The sequence below is a fragment of the Paroedura picta genome, chromosome 16, assembly GCF_049243985.1.
Source record: "Paroedura picta isolate Pp20150507F chromosome 16, Ppicta_v3.0, whole genome shotgun sequence".
Classification (NCBI taxonomy): Eukaryota; Metazoa; Chordata; class Lepidosauria; order Squamata; family Gekkonidae; genus Paroedura; species Paroedura picta.
In genome coordinates this window covers 22,017,603-22,039,200 of record NC_135384.1, presented here as the reverse complement: position 1 = coordinate 22,039,200, position 21,598 = coordinate 22,017,603, and the positions used below count along the sequence as shown (strand labels likewise).

The window sequence follows — 21,598 nt, the reverse complement described above, 5'->3', positions numbered from 1 at the left end:
TCCTGCAATGGAGGTCAGACTCACTGGACTGTAGTTTCCTGGATCCTTTCTCTTGCAGTCTTCTGGCACCTCTCCAGTCCTCCAAGTGGTCCTAAAGATGATGGACGAAGGTTCTGCAAGCTCTCCAGAAAGTTCTTTGAGCACTCTTGGATGTACACCATCCGGCCCAGGGGACTTGAACTCATCCAGTGCAGCCAGGTGCCTCTCAACAACCTCTCTGTTCATGTCAACCTGCCACCCAGATGTGTCCCTATTCTTCTGGGAAAACACAGGCAAAATAGGTACTGAGACTTTCTGCTTTCTCTCTGTCCTCTGTCAGTCTCTCTCCATCTTCATCATCCAACAGTGGGCCTATTGCCTCATTTACCTTACCTTTGCTCTTCACACATTTAAAAAAAAAAACATTTTTGGTTATAGTGGGCTTCCCTGGCCAGAGGTATGTTACCCTTCTACAGATTTGGATGGCAATTAAGGAAGGCCACTGATACTGGGAGAGCTTTCGGCTTTCTGCTGGGCCTGCAAAATGAAGCTCTTCTGCCAGGTTCATGGATGAGACCAGTGCTGGTCGGATGGGGCTCCCCCCTGGAAGTTCGGATGGGGCTGCCCCCTGGAAGACATGCTCCCATGCTGGCCCATCCATTGCCGTGGCTGGTTGTCACACTCCCCACCCCAGCCGCCCCGGCTGTTAGTGGGGTTGTTAAGATGGACTGTTATTATTTAGCCATACAATTCTGTATTTTTGTAATTTTATGGGATTTTAATGTTTTGTTTTTTTTAATTAGGGATCGTATTTATTGGATTGAATTTTCTATGTAACCTGCCAGCAGCCAGCATACCGAGAGTGGCAGGCAATAAATCGAACAACAACACCTCTTGTTACTTGCCTTGAGCCATCCAGGAAGGGCAGGCTATAAAAATAAGATTATATATGAAAAGGCCCTAAGAAACATGGTGTGCATGCCAAGAAGTTTTTTTAAAATGTATTTTGAAATTCTTACACCCTACATAGCCAATAGATTTAGTCCAATTAAAATGACTGTCTAAATTGTTCAGGTAACCTATGTATATAACCTGTACCACTTAAACCTACAAGCCACCTACAAAAAACAATACTGATTTAGTTTAGATATTCTTTGAACAACTTTTATGCTGGATACCTAGTCAGCCGCTCTTAACAGAAATATCCAAGTATCATGTCTGACCCTTGGGGTGACGCCCTCTAGCGTTTTCATGGCAGACTCAATACAGGGTGGTTTGTCAGTGCCTCCCCCAGTGACTATTGGCTTAAGATCCTCCATTATCAGAAGTATTCAAGTAATTTACTATTTCCATTTAAAAATCGAGGCAAACCAACTTTAAAATCGGTACAAAATTTACATGGATGAAACTTAAAAAAAAAAAAACTAAAACATTTTTGTGTCCAAGCCAAAACTGTTTGCTTGTGGTTTGGGGTCAAAGTTAAGTGGAGTAGCTTTCTCACATGAAGTAACTGATCAATGCAAGAAGGTAATTCCACCTCCTCAATCCTGAATGTGATGTGCTCAAACGGATCCAACCCCATGCGTACTCCGACGTTAAGCATGAGATTGAAGCACTGAAAGAAAGGGAGAGGGGGATCAGCTGGGAGGGAAGCAGGGAGAACAAATGAGGTTCAGTATGGGCAAGTGCAAAGTAATGTACATCGAAGCCAGAAATCCTAAGTATAAATATATGAAATATGGTAACTGACTAGGTGCTGGAGAAGACTTTTGCGAGTCCCTTGGACTGCAAGGCCAACAAACCAGACAGATGAAAGAAAGTAGTACTCCTTTATCCATAAAGTAATTAACATGTAGAATTCACAGCTGTGGGAAGCAGGGGCATTTAAAAGCACAGACAGCTTTAAGAGGGGATTAGATATATCAGTGGCTACTATCCAAGTTGGGGAAGAATGTGATTGGCAGGAACCCGGGGAGATTCATCAGGCAAGTTTAAAACTGAAGCCACAAGGGGAAGGAGATGTCCAAAGTAGGGATTTCTACTAATGCTGTAGAGCTGATATTCATGGTCTGGATGGGTCAAATAGAACCAAGGGTAAGAAGCTTCAAGTGCCTATACACCAATGGCCAAGCCATGGGCAATAAAACAGAAAAGCTTGAGCTTCTCATGCAAGCAGAGAGATGATTTAGTAGGCATTACAGAAACTTGAAGAGCCTCTTGTGACGCAGGGTGGTAAGGTAGCCAACATGCTGTCAGAAGCTCTGACCATGAGGCTGGGAGTTCAATCCCAGCAGCTGGCTCAAGGTTGACTCAGCCTTCCATCCTTCCGAGGTTGGTAAAATGAGTACCCAGCTTGCTGGGGAGTAAATGGTAATGACTGGGGAAGGCACTGGCAAACCACCCTGTATTGAGTCTGCCAAGAAAACGCTAGAGGACGTCACCCCAAGAGTCAGACATGACTCAGTGCTTGCACAGGGGATACCTTTACCTTTACAGAAACTTGGTGGAATGATTCCCATGACTAGAATGCAGTAGTGGATGGATATGAGTTGTTCAAAAGAAGCAGAAAAGGTCGAATAGAATGTGGAGTGGCATTGTATGTGAGGAGATACCAGATGAGGAGAGTGACACTTTGTTGGAAAGTATCTGTGTGAAGATAAGGGAGGGAAAAACGATGAGTATAGTGGTTGGAGTCTTTTACAGACCACCTAACCAGGGTGAAGATGTGGATGTTGCCCTTCTTAAGAAGCTTGATGGACTATCCAGGCAAAAGAACCTTGTAATTGTGGGTGACTTCAACTTCCCTGATGTGTGCTGGGAAACAAACTCTGCTAAGCGTTTTGAATCGGGCAACTTTCTGAACTGCCTGGCTGACCATTTAATTTATCAAATGGTAGAAGAACCTACAAGAGGCTTGGCCATGCTTGACTTAATACTAGCTAACAGGCAGGAGCTGGTGGATGGGATGAAGGAGGTGGGGACCCTGAGGGGGAGTGACCATGTCCTCCTAGAATTTTTTATAAGATGGCCAAAGAGGTTTTTACAGAGGACTAGTGCCACAGGGCTCGGTACTGGGTCCGTTACGTTTCAACCTTTTTATCAATGATCTGGATGAGAAGGTAGGGGGATTCCTCATTAAATTTGCAGATGACACCATATTTGGAAGAGAAGTGAACACCTCACAAGATATAGTTCAGCGAGATCTGAACTCACTGGAAAAGTGGGCAAATGAAAACAAGATGCAATTCAACATCTGGGCCTGGTAACAAAGCCTTATGAGGAAAGGTGGAGGGACTTGAGGATGTTTAGCCTCAAGAAGAGGAGGTGAAAAGGGAACCTGATTGCTGTCTTTAAATATTTGAAAGGTTGTCATTTAGAGGGGGGCAGGGAGCAGTTCCTGTTGGCAGCAGAGGATAGGACCATCAGTAATGGGTTTAAACTATGTGTAGAATGATATCGGCTAGATATCAGGGAAATCAACTGCCTAAGGAGGTAGTGAGCTCCCCATCACTGACAGGCTTCAAGTAGTGGCTAGACAGATACTTATCCTGGATGGTTTAGGCTGATCCTGCATTGAGCAGGGGGTTGGACTAGATGGCCTGTATCTAGTCACAGCATATAGATGGAACACTGTGTCTGTGGTAGTAATCCTCAGCATTCCTGGTTCTTGGAAGGGCAACTGTGGGAGGGCTACTGGACCGATTGGTAGACTTCCCGATGGCACCCGGGTTTTGGCCACTGAGTGCTGGACCGGATGGGCTTTGACCTGATCCAACACAGCTACTCTTATATTAATGTAGGTAGAAAGTGAGAAAGAGGAATGGGGCTCTTTCCAAAGCACTGTGTAATAGATTAAGTCAACTGATTTGAACCAAATTTTCCATTTTGCAATGCACATATTTCTGGAACAAGCATGCATTCCTGCCAGTTACTTATATAACAGTGTTTTCAGTTATTTACAACTAAATAGAGCTTTTGTAGAAACTAGGCACACAATACAAGATCTCTGATCATGCAGCTCATATCCACTGTAGATCCATCATACTTTCTAATACTCAACTGTGGCATGACGTGCTAATATTTCAATCCACGGATGGATTGGGATCCTATAGACAGAAAACCTCCTGAAAACAGATTTTCCTGCAAACCAAAATCATTTTAAAAAATCCAAATAGGATAATTTATAACCCCTTTAAAAACAAACTGTTATCTGACCACGGGCAGACAATGCACTTGCCTCTTTGGTGGGCCAGAAGCATTGGTAGCGGGAGGCACTGGGAGCAGCAAAGAAGGGGAAGAAAGCTAAGAGAGGGGTGAGATTCCCGCACTAGTAAGGCATGTTCTAACATGGAAGTGTGGCTCTATCTGTGAATTAAGGAAGACTGTGGAAGGAAGACTTCAACAAACTTGGGTGACCCTCATTCCAAAAGTTTGCTGAAAAATCTAAAAGCCAGAAAAAAGTGGATGGGAGCTATAAATGCTGCCAACAGAGGAACATTATATGAGACTCTCTGGTGAAGCAGTGAGCAAGGAGGCACTCTAGGCAAGTGGTAGCATCATTTCAGGCACAGAAGTAGGTTGCCAAGAGGCCAGCAGCTTAGTAGTCTGGGAGGGCAGCGCACAAAGGATGTAAACGGGTCTCAACTGCTGTGAAGAAGGGAATGGGAGGAAACATTGTTATCTGATCAGGAGGAGGAATTGTTGTTCTGGACTCTGGATGGGAGCCTGCTAACCCCAGGCCCGGTGCAATTCCTGGCCTTGCCACTGTGGTTGTTATAGTCCCTGCCATCATCATGGCAGGTTTGCCACTGGCCCCCACCACCACTGTCAAACACTCAATGCCAGTCCCAGCACTGCTGCCATGGCCCCCAGGCCTGCATTTGCTGCTGGCTTCCACTCTCACCCCCCTTGGCATCTCTCCTGGAATTACCCAAGTCTGGCCCTCCACTCTTTGGCCCAGCTGTGGGCTGCAATAAAGCAAGCAGGCTGGGCCCATTCTCCAATAGGATGGGGAGAAGTAAGCAGGTAGACGGGAGTGGATAGGCAGCCACTTTGGACAACACCTACCACTTTCTTCCCTGTACGTTATGCTGCCCAGAAAGTGGTATCATAAGACCTTGCACAGGCAGAAACGTAAGTGGGAATACAAATCTGACATAGGGTGAATAGCTACTGCAGTCTTCTCCCCTAATATCTCCATTTGTGTAACAGATCTAGTGGAAGTGTAAATTTGGCATCAGATCCAACCACATATATTTGGTCCTGTGTTGATCAAGTGTTCCCAGTGAGATGTAAAAGGACATGTTATATCTTCCTGGATCCAGGACCAAGATCACAATAAAACAACACACAACTCTTGTCATTTATAAACTTCTGAAGTCAGTTTTTTCATCTTGTTGTTTTTTTTGGGGGGGGTAGGATGGGGTTAAATGCAGAAAACAGTGCTTCACTCTGTTGGTTTTAACAGAATTATAAAATGTAAAATGTTTTATTAAATGTAAATCCTTTTAAAAAGTGATTCTTTGAAAATCTAATATCCAAACCAAACAAAGTTAGTTTTGCTGTAAAATAATTGTTTCGCATTGATCCTGGTGCTTATATGTGAATGCATATGTGACCATACACGTGTCAATGGAAGCGTGACAAGGGAGAAAGGGGGAAGTTATGGACATGCTAGGGAGAATGGCAAGAATATCTTCTCTCCTACCACTGAGACATTCATCTCCCAAAGCATAAATGCACCAGAAGTATCACTAAATGGAACACCTTAACTGAGCTCATGAAGAATCACACAAGAACAGAATGCAACAGAGAAACAGATCTAGCAACATTAATTATAATATGTATGCAGAACTTTCTGGTGCTTCCGTCTGTCAGGCCCATAGGACGCTATATAATGCAATTTAAGTCCACAAAACCTGTATGCTTATAACTGTAGGCCAAGTTGTCGTTACTGCTTGTTTATATACTTACATAATACAATTTGGTTTACACGACATACAAGATGTGCTCATACTATTTCATACTAGAGACCACAAACATTACAGTAAATACTCAAGACAGAGCAGAGATGTAAATAGACAAGAATGAGCAAGTGTAATGGATGTCAAATAGACGGGTGATAAACCAATGCACAGCACTATTCAGCTAGCAAACATACTCAATTAGCAGCCCTGGAATAATGAACAATATCTATCTCCCCCAGCAACATACTGTCATCACCCCCACCCTAAACGAAGATTTGCATGGAAGAATCTGCAATAGATAATACTAAGTACTATGTAAACTATAAAACTTTGCAATGCATTTTCAAAGATATGTTCATTGTTTAATTGTCACTAATTTTGTCCAAAACAGGCTGCATTATTATCTGCAAACCGCTCCCGCGGGAACGGTAAAAATAAAACAGTAAGGGGTAAGTGGGCGGAGAAAGGGGTGGGGCAAGTCCGGGGAAAAAAACTCGAAGGGGCCAATCGGGAGCCACATCAGGGGTGGTCAAACTGCAGCCCTCCAGATGTCCATGAACTACAATTCCCATGAGCCATGGGAATTGTAGTCCATGTACATCTGTAGTCCATGGACATCCATGGACAGTCCATGGACATTGTAGTCCATGGACATCTGATGTGTAGATAGTCTTATTGTCATTGAGAGATCATTTCTGTCCAAATCTGTCTTTCTCAACTTTTTTCTTCCAGGGCTATCAGGAAACTCCCAAGTTTCATGAAACCCTGGTTTAAATCATACACTTTGTTTTGTTCCCTACAAAAGTTATTTTCCGTTCTGTTTTCATACATCATAGCTGGCAAAAATCTAAGGTATATAGAAGTCTCACAGGGTGGCACAGTCGACAGTGATCCCTCTCAAACACTGGAAATTCAGTTTTGCTTGAAAAAACAATGCATTTATATATAATTCCATAAATATGTCATATCCGGGCTGGCTTGATAAGTAATGCCACTATTTCTTTCCTGCCCCCAACACCACTCAGCAAGTCTCACCACAGTGCTTCAAGTTTTGCTTTGCTTCAAAATTTCTGGAAATTATAAGGCTTAACTCGCACAGTGAAACCTTTAACCCCCAAGGTGACATGCCTTCCCTGCCTCCTCTTATAAACCACTGGTGTCTCATATGAACTTCAATAGAAACTTAGCTGAAGAACAATGCTGCAAGAGATTAAAGAGAAACATTATCTCAAAGCACAATCACTACTGTTTCAATGCAGGTGCTGCCAAAACATCCCCAGGACTGGAAGCTACACATGGTTCTGTCCCAAACAATCCCAGACATGCACACCGTACTATTCCTTATCCTAGCAGTATCTAGAAGTGATATAAGCGTACTGAATAATGATAAAAGGTATACAACCTTCCAGCATTTCTCTCTTACCCCCCAACTCCCCACACACCCTCAGATCATGAAGCAACACAACAGAAAGTAGCGTTGAATCCTGTCCCATGTTAAATTCCTAAGGATGTAGGAATGGAATGCATCTCTCCAATACAATTTCATTTTGTCCTAAAGTTCCACAGTGAATACAGCAGGAGAAAAATGTGACAAAACAATCATCTATAGAAAGCGATCCAACTGCTATAGCTCATCCTCCAAAACTTGCTGTCCTGACGCTCTGCCCATTTGTGGTCTATTTTCCTCACCTGTTCCTTCAAGCTTGATACGAGCCACTTCCATCCTAAACTCCTCTACCTGTAAATAGTCATCAAAACCGTTTACGCACTGGAGTTTTCATGCCAGGAAACAGACTGGAGTATTAGTCGTGGCAGGTTACCCCACCTTTTCCTGCACCCACACGGGGGAGCATTTGGCCCGGTGCACTTCATCTGCCCCCCCAATTTGTGCTCCTGCATGGGAGCTGGGGCAGTGAAGTTCCCAGTGCATAAACGGTCCAAGTGCAGCAAGAGAAAGATTTAGTGCATCCTGGCTGAAGTCCAGAAGTCTACGCTTTCGGGCATTTTTTTGTTAAACCTGAGGTGGTTCTTCCTTCTGCTTTCTCTTGTACACCTAATGAAAACACAGTGCCTCAGCACAAAAGCTGACTGCCAAGCTATGGATTCTGTGCTTTCTCCAAACTTTGCAATTTTCATCTCTCTGTACACAAATGCTCACACCCTCCATATGGTAGACACACCTATGCACTTTCCATGTCTCTATCATTTTGCAAAATGTACAAAACAGAATTTTTTAGAAAGGCTTTCTTGCAGAGACAAAGCTCTGCAGTAATATTTCAGCTCAGATGACTTTTAATAGGGACAAAATCTTTCCTACATCTTACTGCTTTAAACACATTTGCATGTGTTGTCTTCACACCCACCCATCTCAGCCTACCTGCAGCTTTTGTCTTACTCAGAATAATTTCTGTTAGATGGAAATCTTTTCATATCTTGTAATCTGTTTTCTGAGTGACTGAAAAGTTTTTATCCTATATGCCTTAGGTCCAAGAGAGAAAAACAGACTATAAATGAAGACAATAATATTGTCACTCCTCCATACAGCAGTACTAAAAGTCACACAATTTCCCTTGGCAAGAGAAACACTACACTTGAACACTGCCTTATGTAGTTCTGTCAGCACAGCCCATTTGTAGTATGCACTTCCACCATTTCATGCAAAATTATGTTGTTACCACATTATCGTTGTGCTGTTCCACATTTGTTGGTTTAGTAATGTTGCAAACTCATTGTATGCATACCTGTGCCTCTTGCACCTGTCAATATCACCCTTCCCTTTTAATTCTGCCATTAGCTATGGACATTTGTATCAATTCCTCATATGCACATACCTATGCACCTGTACCTGTACTAATCAGCGCAACATTGCCTACAGAACACACAAGAAATCACATTCCTCAGTAAGACTTTTAAAACAAATCTTCTCATTTCTAATCCCAAAGGTGTTACAGCCATTTCATTGTGCAAACAGAGAGAATTGTTGCAAATATTTCCCCTTGGGGCAGACTCCAAGGTGTGTTCAGCAATCACTGATAGCCTAGCGACCAACTCACCTGGCCAAACCTCTTCTCCTCTCCTTTATGTTATCCTGGTATATGTTCACTCTAAATAATACTGTTCAAGATGCCTATTGTTGTCCTGACCACTGTCTCCCCACGCTGAAGAAGTCATCCATTCACCCCAAACTCAGAAACCATAATCTTGCTTGCCACTGGAAGTTTCTAAAGCTCCCTCATGAGAGAAATATACTACATTTTGTTGAGGGTAGTATCCTAACTATTATCCAATCTATACTCACTACAGCAGCATTTTCCAGATAACTATGACTGAAAAGTGTGCCACTTTTCCTATGAAAGTCAAGATATAAAAACTTGCAAGGTTTTTATTTAAACCTCTCTAATCAAAGACATGGTGCAAAGTCATTTTTATTATGCCTAGATCAGGTATTATCAAATGCAGGTTCCAGTCATGATCTACAAAAGCTGAGGACATTTTTAGGTACCTGCAGTATATTTTGTACACCTGGACAACCATCTGAGACAGTAAAGGTTTTGAACTGCAATATCAGTAAAATAATTCTAGTCATATCAGTGAAATCATTTTGGCATGGAGAGGGGACTTGCACACATTGCCTACTCTTCTACTCCTGGAAATGTGGCAACCATTTCTAATGCATTTCTTAATGCACCTGAGGTATACCATCTTTTACAGCACATTTGCTCTGCTTTATATACTCTGAAGTTAGGCAAGGAGTATACCTGTTCTTAAGACAATATGAGATACCCCAATCCCCTTGGTGACTGCAAAAGGGACCCTCCATTAATCAACTTCTCTTTTTCTTCAGGATACAGATCAAAGCCCTACTCTCTGCTCCCACAAAATTCACTCCCACCCCCAAGATCCACACACATACACACTTTCTTCCCCCTACCCCCGATTTCAGCCCGTCCACACTGGGGCCTCCACCCTTCACCGCTAGATCTACAAATCTTTGCGCTCAAGGCAAGTCATCCTGGCTTTCGCCCTCTTCTCTCCTTCCCCCAGTCCCAACCCCCAACCCCACAGCACTCTGAGAGATGGGAACCACGGGCCCCCAAAGCTTTCCTATGCACGGACTAGACACACTTCCTAACTTTATCTCCCCCCCCCCCGCCCATTGCATGAAGGCGACCAATAGCCAGCTGCAGAAGGTGGCGGAGGAGGCACTTTGTCGATGCTCAGAGGCACTCTTCCCTATTGTTCCTGGAGGCGCCGGGGCTGCAAAATGCTCAAAGCCCGGGTGATCCAATGCAACCAACTCCGTGATTTCGGCTCCCGGGCAGCCGCCCGATCCCCGACGACGCTTCTCTGGAGCACTCACCCAGGCCAGGACCCTCCAGCGCCGCTCCTCCTCCTCCTCCGCTGCCGCCGCCTCCTCCTTCTCGTCGTCGTTCCCCGCCGGCGCGGTCCATGCCAGGGGAGGGGGGGAAGGCGGAGGGCGGCCCGGGCCCTCCCTCCTTCCTTCCTGCCCTCCCCCCGCGCGAGGCCCCCTCGGCCGCCCTCCCCACCGGGCCTAGGCCCGTCAAGCCGCGGCCTCTCGCGCAGCCGAGCCCGCTCTCGCCGGAGCGCGCGCACGCGCCCCCGCCCGTCCGCCCCCTCCTCTCCCCCTCCCCCCGGCCGCCGCAGCGCTACGTGGCCGCCGCCGCAGCCAACCCACTCCGAGCCAGTCAGTCAATCAGCCTCGCGGCGGCGCCTCCTCCCATCGCTCTCCCTTCAGCGTCGCTCCGTTGGCTCGTCGGGAGGAAGGCGGACAGTGCGCGTGCACCGCAGGCGGGGGAGTCTCCCGCGAGAGCGGCGCGCGGCTTTCTCCCCCCCCCCCCCCCCCCCCGTCTCCGAACACGGGCGCACGCACATCCGCCCCCTGCGCGCGCAACAGGCCGCTTTTCCCTTTAACCTGCGCGCCAGACAGAACGCGCACCCGGCCCCCTATAGTTTGAGCGGGTATGAGAATGGCTGGGGGGGGGGCGTTAGCGAGAGGGCGCATGCGCGGTAGGATTTAACGTCCCCGCGCTCAGCCTCAGGTGAGGAGGCAGAGAAGGGTCTGGTCGGTTTGTTTTTAGGCTCTTGTTTCTCGACGTGCCCAGGTAGCGGAGTGTGGTCGGCCTTGGCCAATTTTTGGATGGGGGGCCCATGGTCGTGACTCCCAGGCAGGCAATGGCAGCAGCCCTTCCCCCTCCCCGGAAGCGTCTTCCCTCGCGCAGGGGCGGCCAAGACCTGCGTTGAGACTGGTGGGCAGGCCTCTAAGTTCCGTTCAAAAGTAACGGGCGGGGGAGGGGAGGGGTTGGGGTAAGCGGCTGATTGGCCCGAGCAGCGGGGGCGTGGCCGGTTTCCTTTGGCGCCTTTCCTCGAATAGGAAGGGGTGCTGAGGACGGGGCGGAATTTGCATCAGCCAGAGCTCATCGCTGGTAAGAGGAAGGGGACGGGGGGCTTCTGTGGCCCAGCACGGCTGCTATTATTATTATTATTATCATTATCATTATCATTTTTATTTCCTAGATGGGGGAAGCAGACCATCATGAATCCAGCTGGTCCCCATCCATCCACTGCATCATGAGTTTTCTGAAGAGTTCCCCCTGCATTTTAAAACTGGTGGGGAGGGAGGGGCCTGGCTTCCAAGCGACTGGGTCTTGTGTGTGTATTTCTGAGTGCAAAAACATCTGAATGGTTGAAAGCTGTGAGGGCTGATCAGGGTTTTGTGTGTGTTTAAAAACCTATCGGAGGTGGGGGCTGGCTTTTGGGCAATCAGGTTGGTTTGTTTTTGGGTCACTGTACAAGGAATGAACTAAATTGGGATATGCTGCAGATCTAACTGCATTTTTAAGCACCCTTTGCTTAAAATAAGGGAGGGGAGAGACCAGTAACCTTTGCAATGAGCCAGGGAGTCAAGAGGTGCTTATTGTTTTCTTTTCACATATTATTTTTTAGGTTGCTGTGCAATTTTTGTGGAATAGGATGGCGCCTTCAGTTTCTAAAAAGCAAAAGTATGAAGTTGAAAAAATAAATTTTAGGCCAGGGTGGAAAGGAGGATTTGCATTTACTGATAAGGAAGGTAGACCTTTGTGTCTTACCTGTCATTTGCCACTCAGGCATTACGAATCCAGTAACTTGAAATGCCACTATGAAACAAGTCACAAAAGCTTTTCATCTGATTATCCATCTAAATCAGAATTGTGGAAAACTACTCTTGCTATGTTAAAACTATCACTAAATAGCCAGCAGACAGTGTTGAAAACATTCATCAAGAAATCCGATGTAACAACTAAAGCTGGTTTTCTCATAGCATGGCATGCTGCTTGTGCCAAACACCAATATTCGGATGTTGATTTTTTAAAAGAGAATGTTTGCTGAAGTTTGTGCAGTGTTAGACCCAAAAAACATAAATCTTCAGCGACTAATAGCACAAACAGCAGTTTCACGGCCCACTATAGAGAGGTGCATTTCCCAGATGTTGCAGGCAGATTTAAAGGGGTCCTTTGTATTCAGCTTGGCCATTCATGAATCCACAGACACCCAAGACAACCCACAGTTGGTGACCTTTGTCCATTATGTGTCTCCTGATGTCGCTGAAAGAACAGACATTGGACTGAGTGGCGCTGAAAGAAAGTACTCAGGATGTTGACACTAAGGATGTACTTCGCAAATGCTGAAATTCCACTGGAGAAGGTTGTCAGTGTTGCAATAGATGGAGCACCTGCTATGGTGGTGAAATATGGAGGATTAGTTGCACCCATGAAAAGTGATCCTAGCTTTCCAGAGTTTTTCCTAATTTCAAGTGTAAAGATGTTATGAAATCTTTCCTTGATATTGTCAATTTCATATGCTTGAATGGAAAGACCCACCAGCAGTTCAAAAGCTTTTTTGAAGAGCTGGAGGTTAAGGATGACCCAGGCAATGTCTCTTTCCACTGCAGTATGAGGTGGCTGTCAACCAGCAGTGTCTTAAGTAAGATTGTGAATTTGCTGGAATCTATTATTACTTTCTTTGAAGAAAAGAAAATGTTCTATCATCAACTGAAAGACGAAGAATGGATGCAAGGCATGATGTTCCTTACAGATATAATCAATCATCTGCAGATTCTCAGCTTGGCACTTTAGAGGAGGGATAAGATTGGTTCTGATTTTACTCAGGCAATTTTCAGCTTCCAGAGTAAAATAGAAGTTTTTCAAAGAGACATGGTGTCAAGGTATTTCAAACATTTTCCCAATCTCAAAAGGAAAGAGATTGAAAAAAAAAAAGACCACAAACTTGAAACAAAGATAACTTACAAAGATTGCTTGATAATTTCCAAGACAGGTTTAAATACTTGGAGAATCTGAACTTGTGTTTCGACTTCCTCGTAAATCCATTCTCAGTTGATGTGGTCAGCAGTGGTTACAGACTCATCTGTGTGGAGTGGAACTAATCGAATTACAGGAGGACCTGGGTCTGAAGACAATCCATTCTACAATTGAGTTCTGGAGGCAAGTAGCAGAAATAAAATATCCTGAACTGAAGAAAAACAGTGTGACACTTATCTGTTTTCGTAGGGCCCATAAGGTCACCATTTTTAATGGTAATTTTAAATTATGAACATGTTTTTTTTAGTGTAAAAAGTTGGGAGCTAGTAAACCTAGTATGCAAGTTTGTGGACTAGCACTTGATTTTGCATTGCCTTGGTAGTTGGAAAAAAATAGATGTGTCCTTTATAAATATATAGAAAAATTTTATGCCAATTGGGTATTCCTGATGAAGTGGGCTAATATAGATCAGGAGTTTATAGAATAAATTCTTAGTCACAAGACTGGTATCTAATTTTTCTGCATGAATGGGCTTTGAATCTAGTTTTATGTAATTCTGTCATTTCTACTGTGTCATTTACATTTGTGTTAATTTACATGTACTTTATCCTATGTTCACTAAGACTAGCTAGCAGAAATTTGTAGGAATGTTTTGATTGAGAGTGGTAAAAAACTTGGGCATGGACAGAATCCTAAATTCTGTACAGAAGTGAATAAAACAAAGGTATTAACTGTATCCTTGGAATATATGAGAAATATATTAAAGTAGTAATATGCCTTAATAAATAATAGGAAAGTACCTACATTTATAATTTGCTTAAAAAGCACAGGGCCAAACTTCATCCTCAAACCTTGTTTCAGAACATAACTTACATAATTCTAGTTTGATGTTTTGTCTAATATGCTTGTTCTATTAGTGCCATTTCCTATTTTCACACTGTTCTGATGGGTTCTTACTCATTTTCCAGTTGCTTGCTATGCACATCTTACCTGCCACCAAACCCTTGGATCTCTCTACTCCAGGGATTTCCAACCAGGGGCCTGTGGACCCCTGGGACCCCTGAAGGGGATCCCCAGGAGTTCTGATGTGTTATGAGGGAGTCCAGGCTGACTTCACAGCTCCTTCTCTTATTTCCAGCCTACATGAGGCAGAGACCCCGTAGTAGTAGTAGTAGAGTAGAGCAGTAGAGACTCTAGTAGTAGTAAAGGCAGGGGGGTGGGAGTAAAAAGAGGGCTAAAGGTGTGTATAGTGATGTCACTTCTGGAGGCATGGCAGGGAGTGACCAGCTGACATCACTTCTGGGGGTCCTTGAAATCTGAAAAAAAATGTCAGGGGCTCCTTCACAGTCGAAAGGTTGAAAAAGGCTGCTCTACTCAGTCAATCACATATTGTAATAAGAGTATTAGCATACAATAACATTAACAAAGTTGTCACACCCTTAAGGTGTTAGCATTTGGATACATTCCTGCTATTTTGAATAGAAATATGAAGCAACATGTTGCAATTAAAAAGAGTAGCAGCGGTTAGGTATTAAATATTAGAATTAGTGGAGGGTGCAGTCAAGGAAGATGTAACATGCAAAAATGAAGATATGAATGAAGAAAAATGGGAATTCTTTTGTGGCAATATATTCCTCAATAAAAACTTCTCCCATCGTACACCTGGATTAACTTTTTTTTCTTTGGGTTTTCATAATTATTTGCTTGTCTCTTTGTTTTGTTGGGATGCATTTTTAATGGAAGGCTTGAGATGTCAAGAACTGTTGATCAGCAGGGTGTGGAAATCTGGTAAACAGGGGCATTGAACTATCTGTAACTTCTTAATGATTGTATTTTGCAATTATATAGTATTTCTGTGCATCAGGAAAATCCCAGATATGGATAGCAGTGGCTGATTTTTCTTACTTCAGCAATAGGTGATGTTTCAGAAATGGTTTTTAGCACTCATTGATGTGAATTCTGTCTGCAATCCCAGTAGCAAAACCAGGTCCAGGTCCAGCCAGGTATCTTCAAACTCAAGGGTCTCCAAACTTTTTGAGCTTTCAGACATATTTGGAATTCTGACAAAATGTAGTAGATGGAGCCACAAATTGGCTGCCACAAAACGGTTGCTTCAGAGGCAGAGTCAGCCATAAAATGGCTTTTGCAGCATACTTCTAGTCACAAGTTGAGAACCTTGTGATATGGTGACAGTTGCTGCCAATGTAATGTTTTAAAACGTCTGCATAGCCAATTAAAACTCCAGTGGCCAATCAGAAGTGTTGCTGGATAAAAGTCCTATCCACTTTCTAAAAACACTTGGCCCTTTCCTGGGTGCCCTTTCCCCGTGGGCACCATGTTGGAGACCTCCACTCAAACTCTCTGATCGTTCAGGAAAAAGTATAACCACTTCCAGATAAAGCTTTTTCTCCAGCCAGGCACTCCACCCTCATCATCAAATTGATCTTAGCCCGATTGACTTCAGTTTGGTCACTTTTCTTCAGACCGTTACAACATATAAATTCTGGTTCAGACTTCAGTTGGGTTATACAAAGAAGAATTAAGTCATCAGCTTATTGATGCTACCAAGCAGCAAGCAGTTCGCCCTTTCAACTGACCCAAGTAAGATTCAAACCTGGCTTCCAAAAGTGACTGCTTAGAATTTTCCAAGAAGTAGAACAATTTTGATTTGGGCTGCTGCTCTTACCCGCTGTCAAAAACTCTGAAGAAAAAGGCCCGCTGAACTTCTTTTTGATGTTAATGGTCGTAAATATTTGGTGTATTTTATGTATGCCAAGTCAAATTCCTTGAAATTGTAAAATAGCAGCTGTGTCATTTTGTCCTGTAAAACTGCAGAGGAGTTGTGTGCGTGCTTTTTAAAAACCAGTCCTGTTCTTGTATATACTGCCATTTTTATGATCAGGCCTGCAGAAAACGTCCCACCAAATTTATTTTGTTTTTTCTATTTTAACTATTGATTTATATTCTCTTTAGTACGCAAAACAGTGTTAACCTAATCAAAGTTACATCGCACGGTGTGATTACTTAGTATGGCACAATAGAGTAACTAAATCAGGTTGAATATATGTTGCATTGTGATTTAGGAAGTTGGGTGAGATGCACCTTCAATAAGTCTTCTTCAAATGATGGAGAGCAAATGGTGCTTTCACTGACGCTTGGTCAGAGTTAGCGACTCTCACGGCTCATCAAATTGGGCCGTAAGAGTTGGGCCACAGTAGCATTTTGATCAGTTGGCTTCTCTTCAAAGCTTTTTACTTTGATCCACGTTGCTGCTTTTTACTTTGATCCACATTGCTGACTGTGTTGCGTTCCAAAGAGATTAGCAGTATATCATCAGATAACAAGGCATGTTGACTGAGAGCAAAACTTAATCCTGCATTACTTATTCTAAAGCAATGGATTGACTTTGAATGTATTGGCAAAATGTAATCATGGCATTATCGAAGAAGAGAAAATAGGTGCCAGGTTTCATGTGGTACAAGGAAAATGGAGAATTTTGTATTTCCCCACAGAATTGAATAGAAAACTGACTTGTCTTATTTATATGTGACAGATGAGCAGACTCACCTTGGGTACTGAGTTACTCCGGAGAAAGCCAAACCCATAAATATTTTACAAATTTAAATAAACTGTTTATAAAGAATACACTGTTCAGTACCACTATGAAATGTATCCATGATTGTTGTTAGTTGCGAAGTTGTGTCCGACCCATCGCAACCCCGTGGACAATGATCCTCCAGGCCTTCCTGTCCTCTACCATTCCCCGGAGTCCATTTAAGCTTGTAATGATGACAAGTATAATGGAAAATTATATGGTGATGAAGTTTCTGAACTGGAACTGTTAAAAAGCAAACATTTTTAAAAGGCTCGTCAAATGAGTGAATATGTAGTTAAAGCAGGTTGCCCATGAACTATTTGTGTCCTCCATATCCTTTTCAGAAGGATTTTGTGAAAAATCGGTCCATCCTTACCAACAGTAGGCTTTTGCAAAGACAAGTCTAAGGAAAGAGAGTTGCCAAAAGATCGATTCAGGTTTGTTGGTCTGACACAGCAGAACACCTTCTAAGATGGACAGTCATCTCCTAGGACCGACCAAGTTTTTATACAAGATATGAGTTTTCATGTGCACCTACACTGTTGTAAGTCCTGCAGGGTGCTGATCTCATTACCAGAGTGTTCCACCAGGCCAGGGCGAAAAGGGTCGTGACTGGTTGAGGTCCATTTGATCTCTTTATGGCCAGAGATCTTAAGCAAGTTTTGGTCATTAGACTTCACCATCCTTTGAGGGGTGTAGTGGACAAGGCAGTCCAATAGTTTGTTGCTCTGGACTCAAACTCAGTTCTCAGGTCTGTTAAAAAGGATCATGTTTATTAAGAACCATGACTGAATAAATTTTTAGCACATTGAGGCCTAGTTTCAAAGTGATTGATTCAATGTAATCGATAGTGGGATTTTTCTTAACATTGGCTGAACTTGCTCTATGTGGGCTTACCCTTGTCCCTGGCCTGGTGCAAAATGCAGCTGCTAGGCTCCTCACTAGGTCTTCCTGAAGGACCCATATCCAACCTGTGCTGAGGCAGCTGCATTGGTTACCAGTTAGGGTTCAAGGTGCTGGTATTGACCTTGAAGACCTTACATGGTCTGGGCCTGGTGTACCCGAGGGACCATTTAATCCCCTTTGCCCCATGCAGAACACTGCACTGCAACTGAAAACAAACTGGAAGTCCCTGGCCCCTGTGAGATTTTCCTGGCCTCGATCAGAGCCAGGGCCTTTTCAGCCCTGGCCACTGCCTGGTGGAATGAACTCCCAGAAGACCTGAGGGCTCCGACAGAGCTAAACAGGTTTTGTGGGGCCTGCAAGATGGCACTCTTCCACCAGGCATTCGGTTAAGACCAGGCAGAATTTTTGGAGAATTCTTTTCCCCAAGAGTTCAAAGTAACACAGAGTTCTCCCTAAACCTATTAAGGGTTTTCTGTCACCATCAACCAGGGATTTTTATGGCAGAATGAGGATTTTAAGATGGGTCTCCCTATGCTTAGTCTAACCCTCTAACTACCACCTTAGAACAGTCACATTGTCCCCTGTAAGCCAAAACACCATCCTGGACAAATGCAACATTTTCCATAGGCAATTCCTGCTCTGTTCCTGTTCTCACAAGTCTTGTTTGGTCGTTTGAGGTCCCCCCCTCCTTCTTCCTTTGATCTCCCTTTTGACATGAAAGGGCATGTCACCTAAGCAGAGAAAGTACATAACAAACCCATACCTTTCCTTGCAGTGCAGCCGTTTGCCAGCACACCAAACAACACACCTTGCCTCAGAGCTGCAGATTTTATCTGCCCTGATTTCTTTTTTAGGATCTGGAGGCTGCTGATCTGCCCTGCTGCTCTCACAGCGGTGCAAACTAGCCCTTGAACATTTCTCATGGCCCTTTTCCCTCCAGGTATCCTGGCCCTGTTCCCAACAGGTATTCTTCCCTATCTTCTCTGCGGTTTCACTTTGCGAAGCTTCAGTCTTCAGTTCTCACCCTTCACTGCCACAAGAGGATCGACTGCTATCCTGTTGTAGATACAGTTGTGGTGGGAGGTGACAGTTTTCTGCCCCTCCCAATTTAGAAACACTGGTATGTTGTTAAGTGTGTGGTTTGGGAAAAGAGCTGGCAGGGGCTCATAGGAATTTCAGTCCACGGACATCTGGAGAGCCACAGTCTTGGCCGCCCATGTGTGGAAGCACTGAAGTTTATTTCAAACTTAAATGGCTAGTGTTCCTTAAATTGCTGAAAACGTATTTGGAAGATTGAATATTTTTCCTGATATCTAGCTGGCACTGTTCAATTCATGTGCTCCCTGGCCCCCAAGACGTTGGTGTGGCCTCAACCAGAACCATGGCCTCCTCCATCGTGGCTCCCACTTAGTGGAATGAGCTCCCAGGAGAGATCAGGACCCTTACAGGCCACAGGGCCTGTAAAATGGATCTCTTCCATCAAGCCTTTGGTTGAGGGCACTTAGAACAACACCAATCTTGAAGCCCCCTCCCAATCACCAGCTATGCCCAACAGAGAGAACACAGGGCAATGCCTGGCTGGCCACTGCATGTTATGGAAAGTTAAATTGCATTTATGTTTGGAATTGCTATAACTGAAATTGTTGATATTTTTGTAGTGTTATATTCCAAGTGCTACAAATTCAAACTCAAGAGTCCAGTAGCACCTTTGAGACCAACAAAGATTTATTCAAGGCATGCGCTTCCGAGTGCAAGCACTCCTCTTCAGACTAATGAACTACCATAATAACAGTGGAACTATAAAGCAAAAAGAGCCTCTTGTGGCGCAGAGTGGTAAGGCAGCGATATGCTGTCTGAATCTGTCTGCCCATGAGGTTGGGAGTTCAATCCCAGCAGCCGGCTCAAGGTTGACTCAGCCTTCCATCCTTCCGAGGTCGGTAAAATGAGTGCCCAGCTTGCTGGGGGTAAACGGTAATGACTGGGGAAGGCACTGGCAAACCACCCCGTATTGAGTCTGCCATGAAAATGCTAGAGGGCGTCACCCCAAGGGTCAGACATGACTCGGTGCTTGCACAGGGGATATCTTTACCTTTACCTTTATAAAGCAAAAGCTAATTCTGTTAAATTAGTAAACTGTGTCACAACATCCAAATTCAGCCATATGGTGCCATATAATTCTTTGCTAAAACAGCCATTCAGTCCCCTTGAATTCAGTTGTAGTTCACAAAAACATTGGAGAAATAAAACTGTCTACTTTAGTGATCAACAGCTGTCACTACCATTTTTTGCTGGCCCACGGCTACCCACTTGAACGAATTCAAACTGTTCTTGTGTTCTATGTACCATGAGCCAGAAGCTATAACTTTTCAAGCTACAAACCTTATTTGTAAACTGCACTGAGCTGAGAGGGTGGTATAGAAATGTAACTAACAAGCTAACAAGTTTAAATCCGTTACTGCAGGTCCTATTCTCTGCTGCCAATAGGAACCTTTCCCTACCCTCCTCTTAGTTATTATGTAAAACGCCCTGAGCCCCCGGGGAGGGCGGTATATAAATATAATAAATAAATAAATAAGTTACAGCCTTTCAAATGCAGTACTTAAAGAGAACAATCATTTCCCCTTTCAAGCTCCTCCTCCCCAAGCTGAACATTCCCAAGTCCCTCAGCCTTTCCTCATAGGGCTTGGTCCCCAGGCCCTGGATCATCCTTGTCACTCTCCTCTATATTCTCTTAATTTTGTCCATGTTCTTTTGGAAGCAAAGCCTCCAGAACTGCACACACTACTCCAGGTGGTGTTGATACAGCCCAAGACTGCATTTGCCTTTACCGCCACATCACACTGTCTCCTCATATTTATATTAACTGTTTGCAAGTACCCCAAGATCACATCCACACACACAGGGCTACCCAGAAGTATCTCTCCCATCCAACATGCATGTTTCTTATTTGTGTGACCTAGAACTTTACACTTCTCCTTGTTGAATTGCATCTTGTTCTCATTTGGCCACTTTTACAGCGTGTTCAGATCTTGTTCAGCTCTTATCTTCTGGGGGTAACCTCACTAGCCTTAAATGGAACTTCACCAAAAAGTCAGATCTAAGGGAATGATGTGTGCATTACATGAATAAAAAAGTTAAGATAAGACATTTAGGGGAGATAGAAATATGGTGTGGCATAGTATGATCTCATCAGAAGCTAAACAGAGTCAGGGCTTGGATGTGAGACCACCAAAAAAGCCTGTGTGGAGGTAGGTCATGGCAAACTACGTCTGCTTCCTTCCCTTGGAAGCCTGTGGAGGTCACCTTCAGTCAGTTGGAACTTGACAGCCCCTACCTAAGCAGATTTTCTACATGGTGTGGCAGGTGGGGGGGGGGAGGGGAGGAGTGGCCCATTCCAAAGTTCACAGCACAGTCCCTAGCAGCACCCCATCCTCCTAAGAACGATCTTAGAAGCAAGTGGGTAGCCATGCTGGTCTGAAGCAGCACAATAAAACAAAACCAGAGTCCAGTGGCACCTTTAAGACCAACAAAGATTTATTCAAGGCTTGCACTCGAAAGCTCATGCCTTGAATAAATCTTTGTTGCTCTTAAAGGTGCCACTGGACTCTGATTTTGTTTTACTGATCTTAGAAGCATGTGCTTAAGATGGCACTATTAGAAACAACTGCAGAGCTTTAGTGATCAGACATGAGCCTTCTCAAGTTGCTCTGGATGCAAGATGCATGTCTGCCAACGTTCTCCAGGAATCCCAAACTTCCTCCTCTCCCCAGATCTAATCTCTACCCCGAAAAAGAATATGCATTAATTCCGTCAATATTAAATACAAAATCGCAGTG

General features: G+C 44.1%; 1 protein-coding gene and 1 long non-coding RNA gene across 4 annotated transcripts in view; one reads left to right on the top strand and one right to left on the bottom strand.

Annotated features, from left to right (window-relative positions):
- The window catches only part of ZNF652 (zinc finger protein 652), a 42,636-nt gene extending 31,854 nt beyond the window's left edge, over positions 1–10,782 (bottom strand). The window contains exon 1 of one of the 2 annotated variants that reach the window (XM_077315573.1): positions 10,306–10,782. The gene's annotated coding sequence lies outside the window, so the exon portion shown is untranslated. The remainder of the gene's footprint in view (positions 1–10,305) is intronic. The other variant, XM_077315572.1, reaches the window with a different exon arrangement.
- Positions 10,783–10,818: 36 nt separating this feature from the next.
- LOC143826687 (uncharacterized) lies at positions 10,819–14,920 on the top strand. Of its 2 annotated transcripts, none has more exons than XR_013227099.1 (2): positions 10,819–11,389; positions 11,910–14,920. It is a non-coding gene; the product is annotated as an uncharacterized LOC143826687 (long non-coding RNA). The 2 variants fall into 2 exon arrangements; XR_013227100.1 differs by having other exon boundaries at positions 11,481–14,920.
- The last annotated feature ends 6,678 nt before the right edge of the window (positions 14,921–21,598 follow it).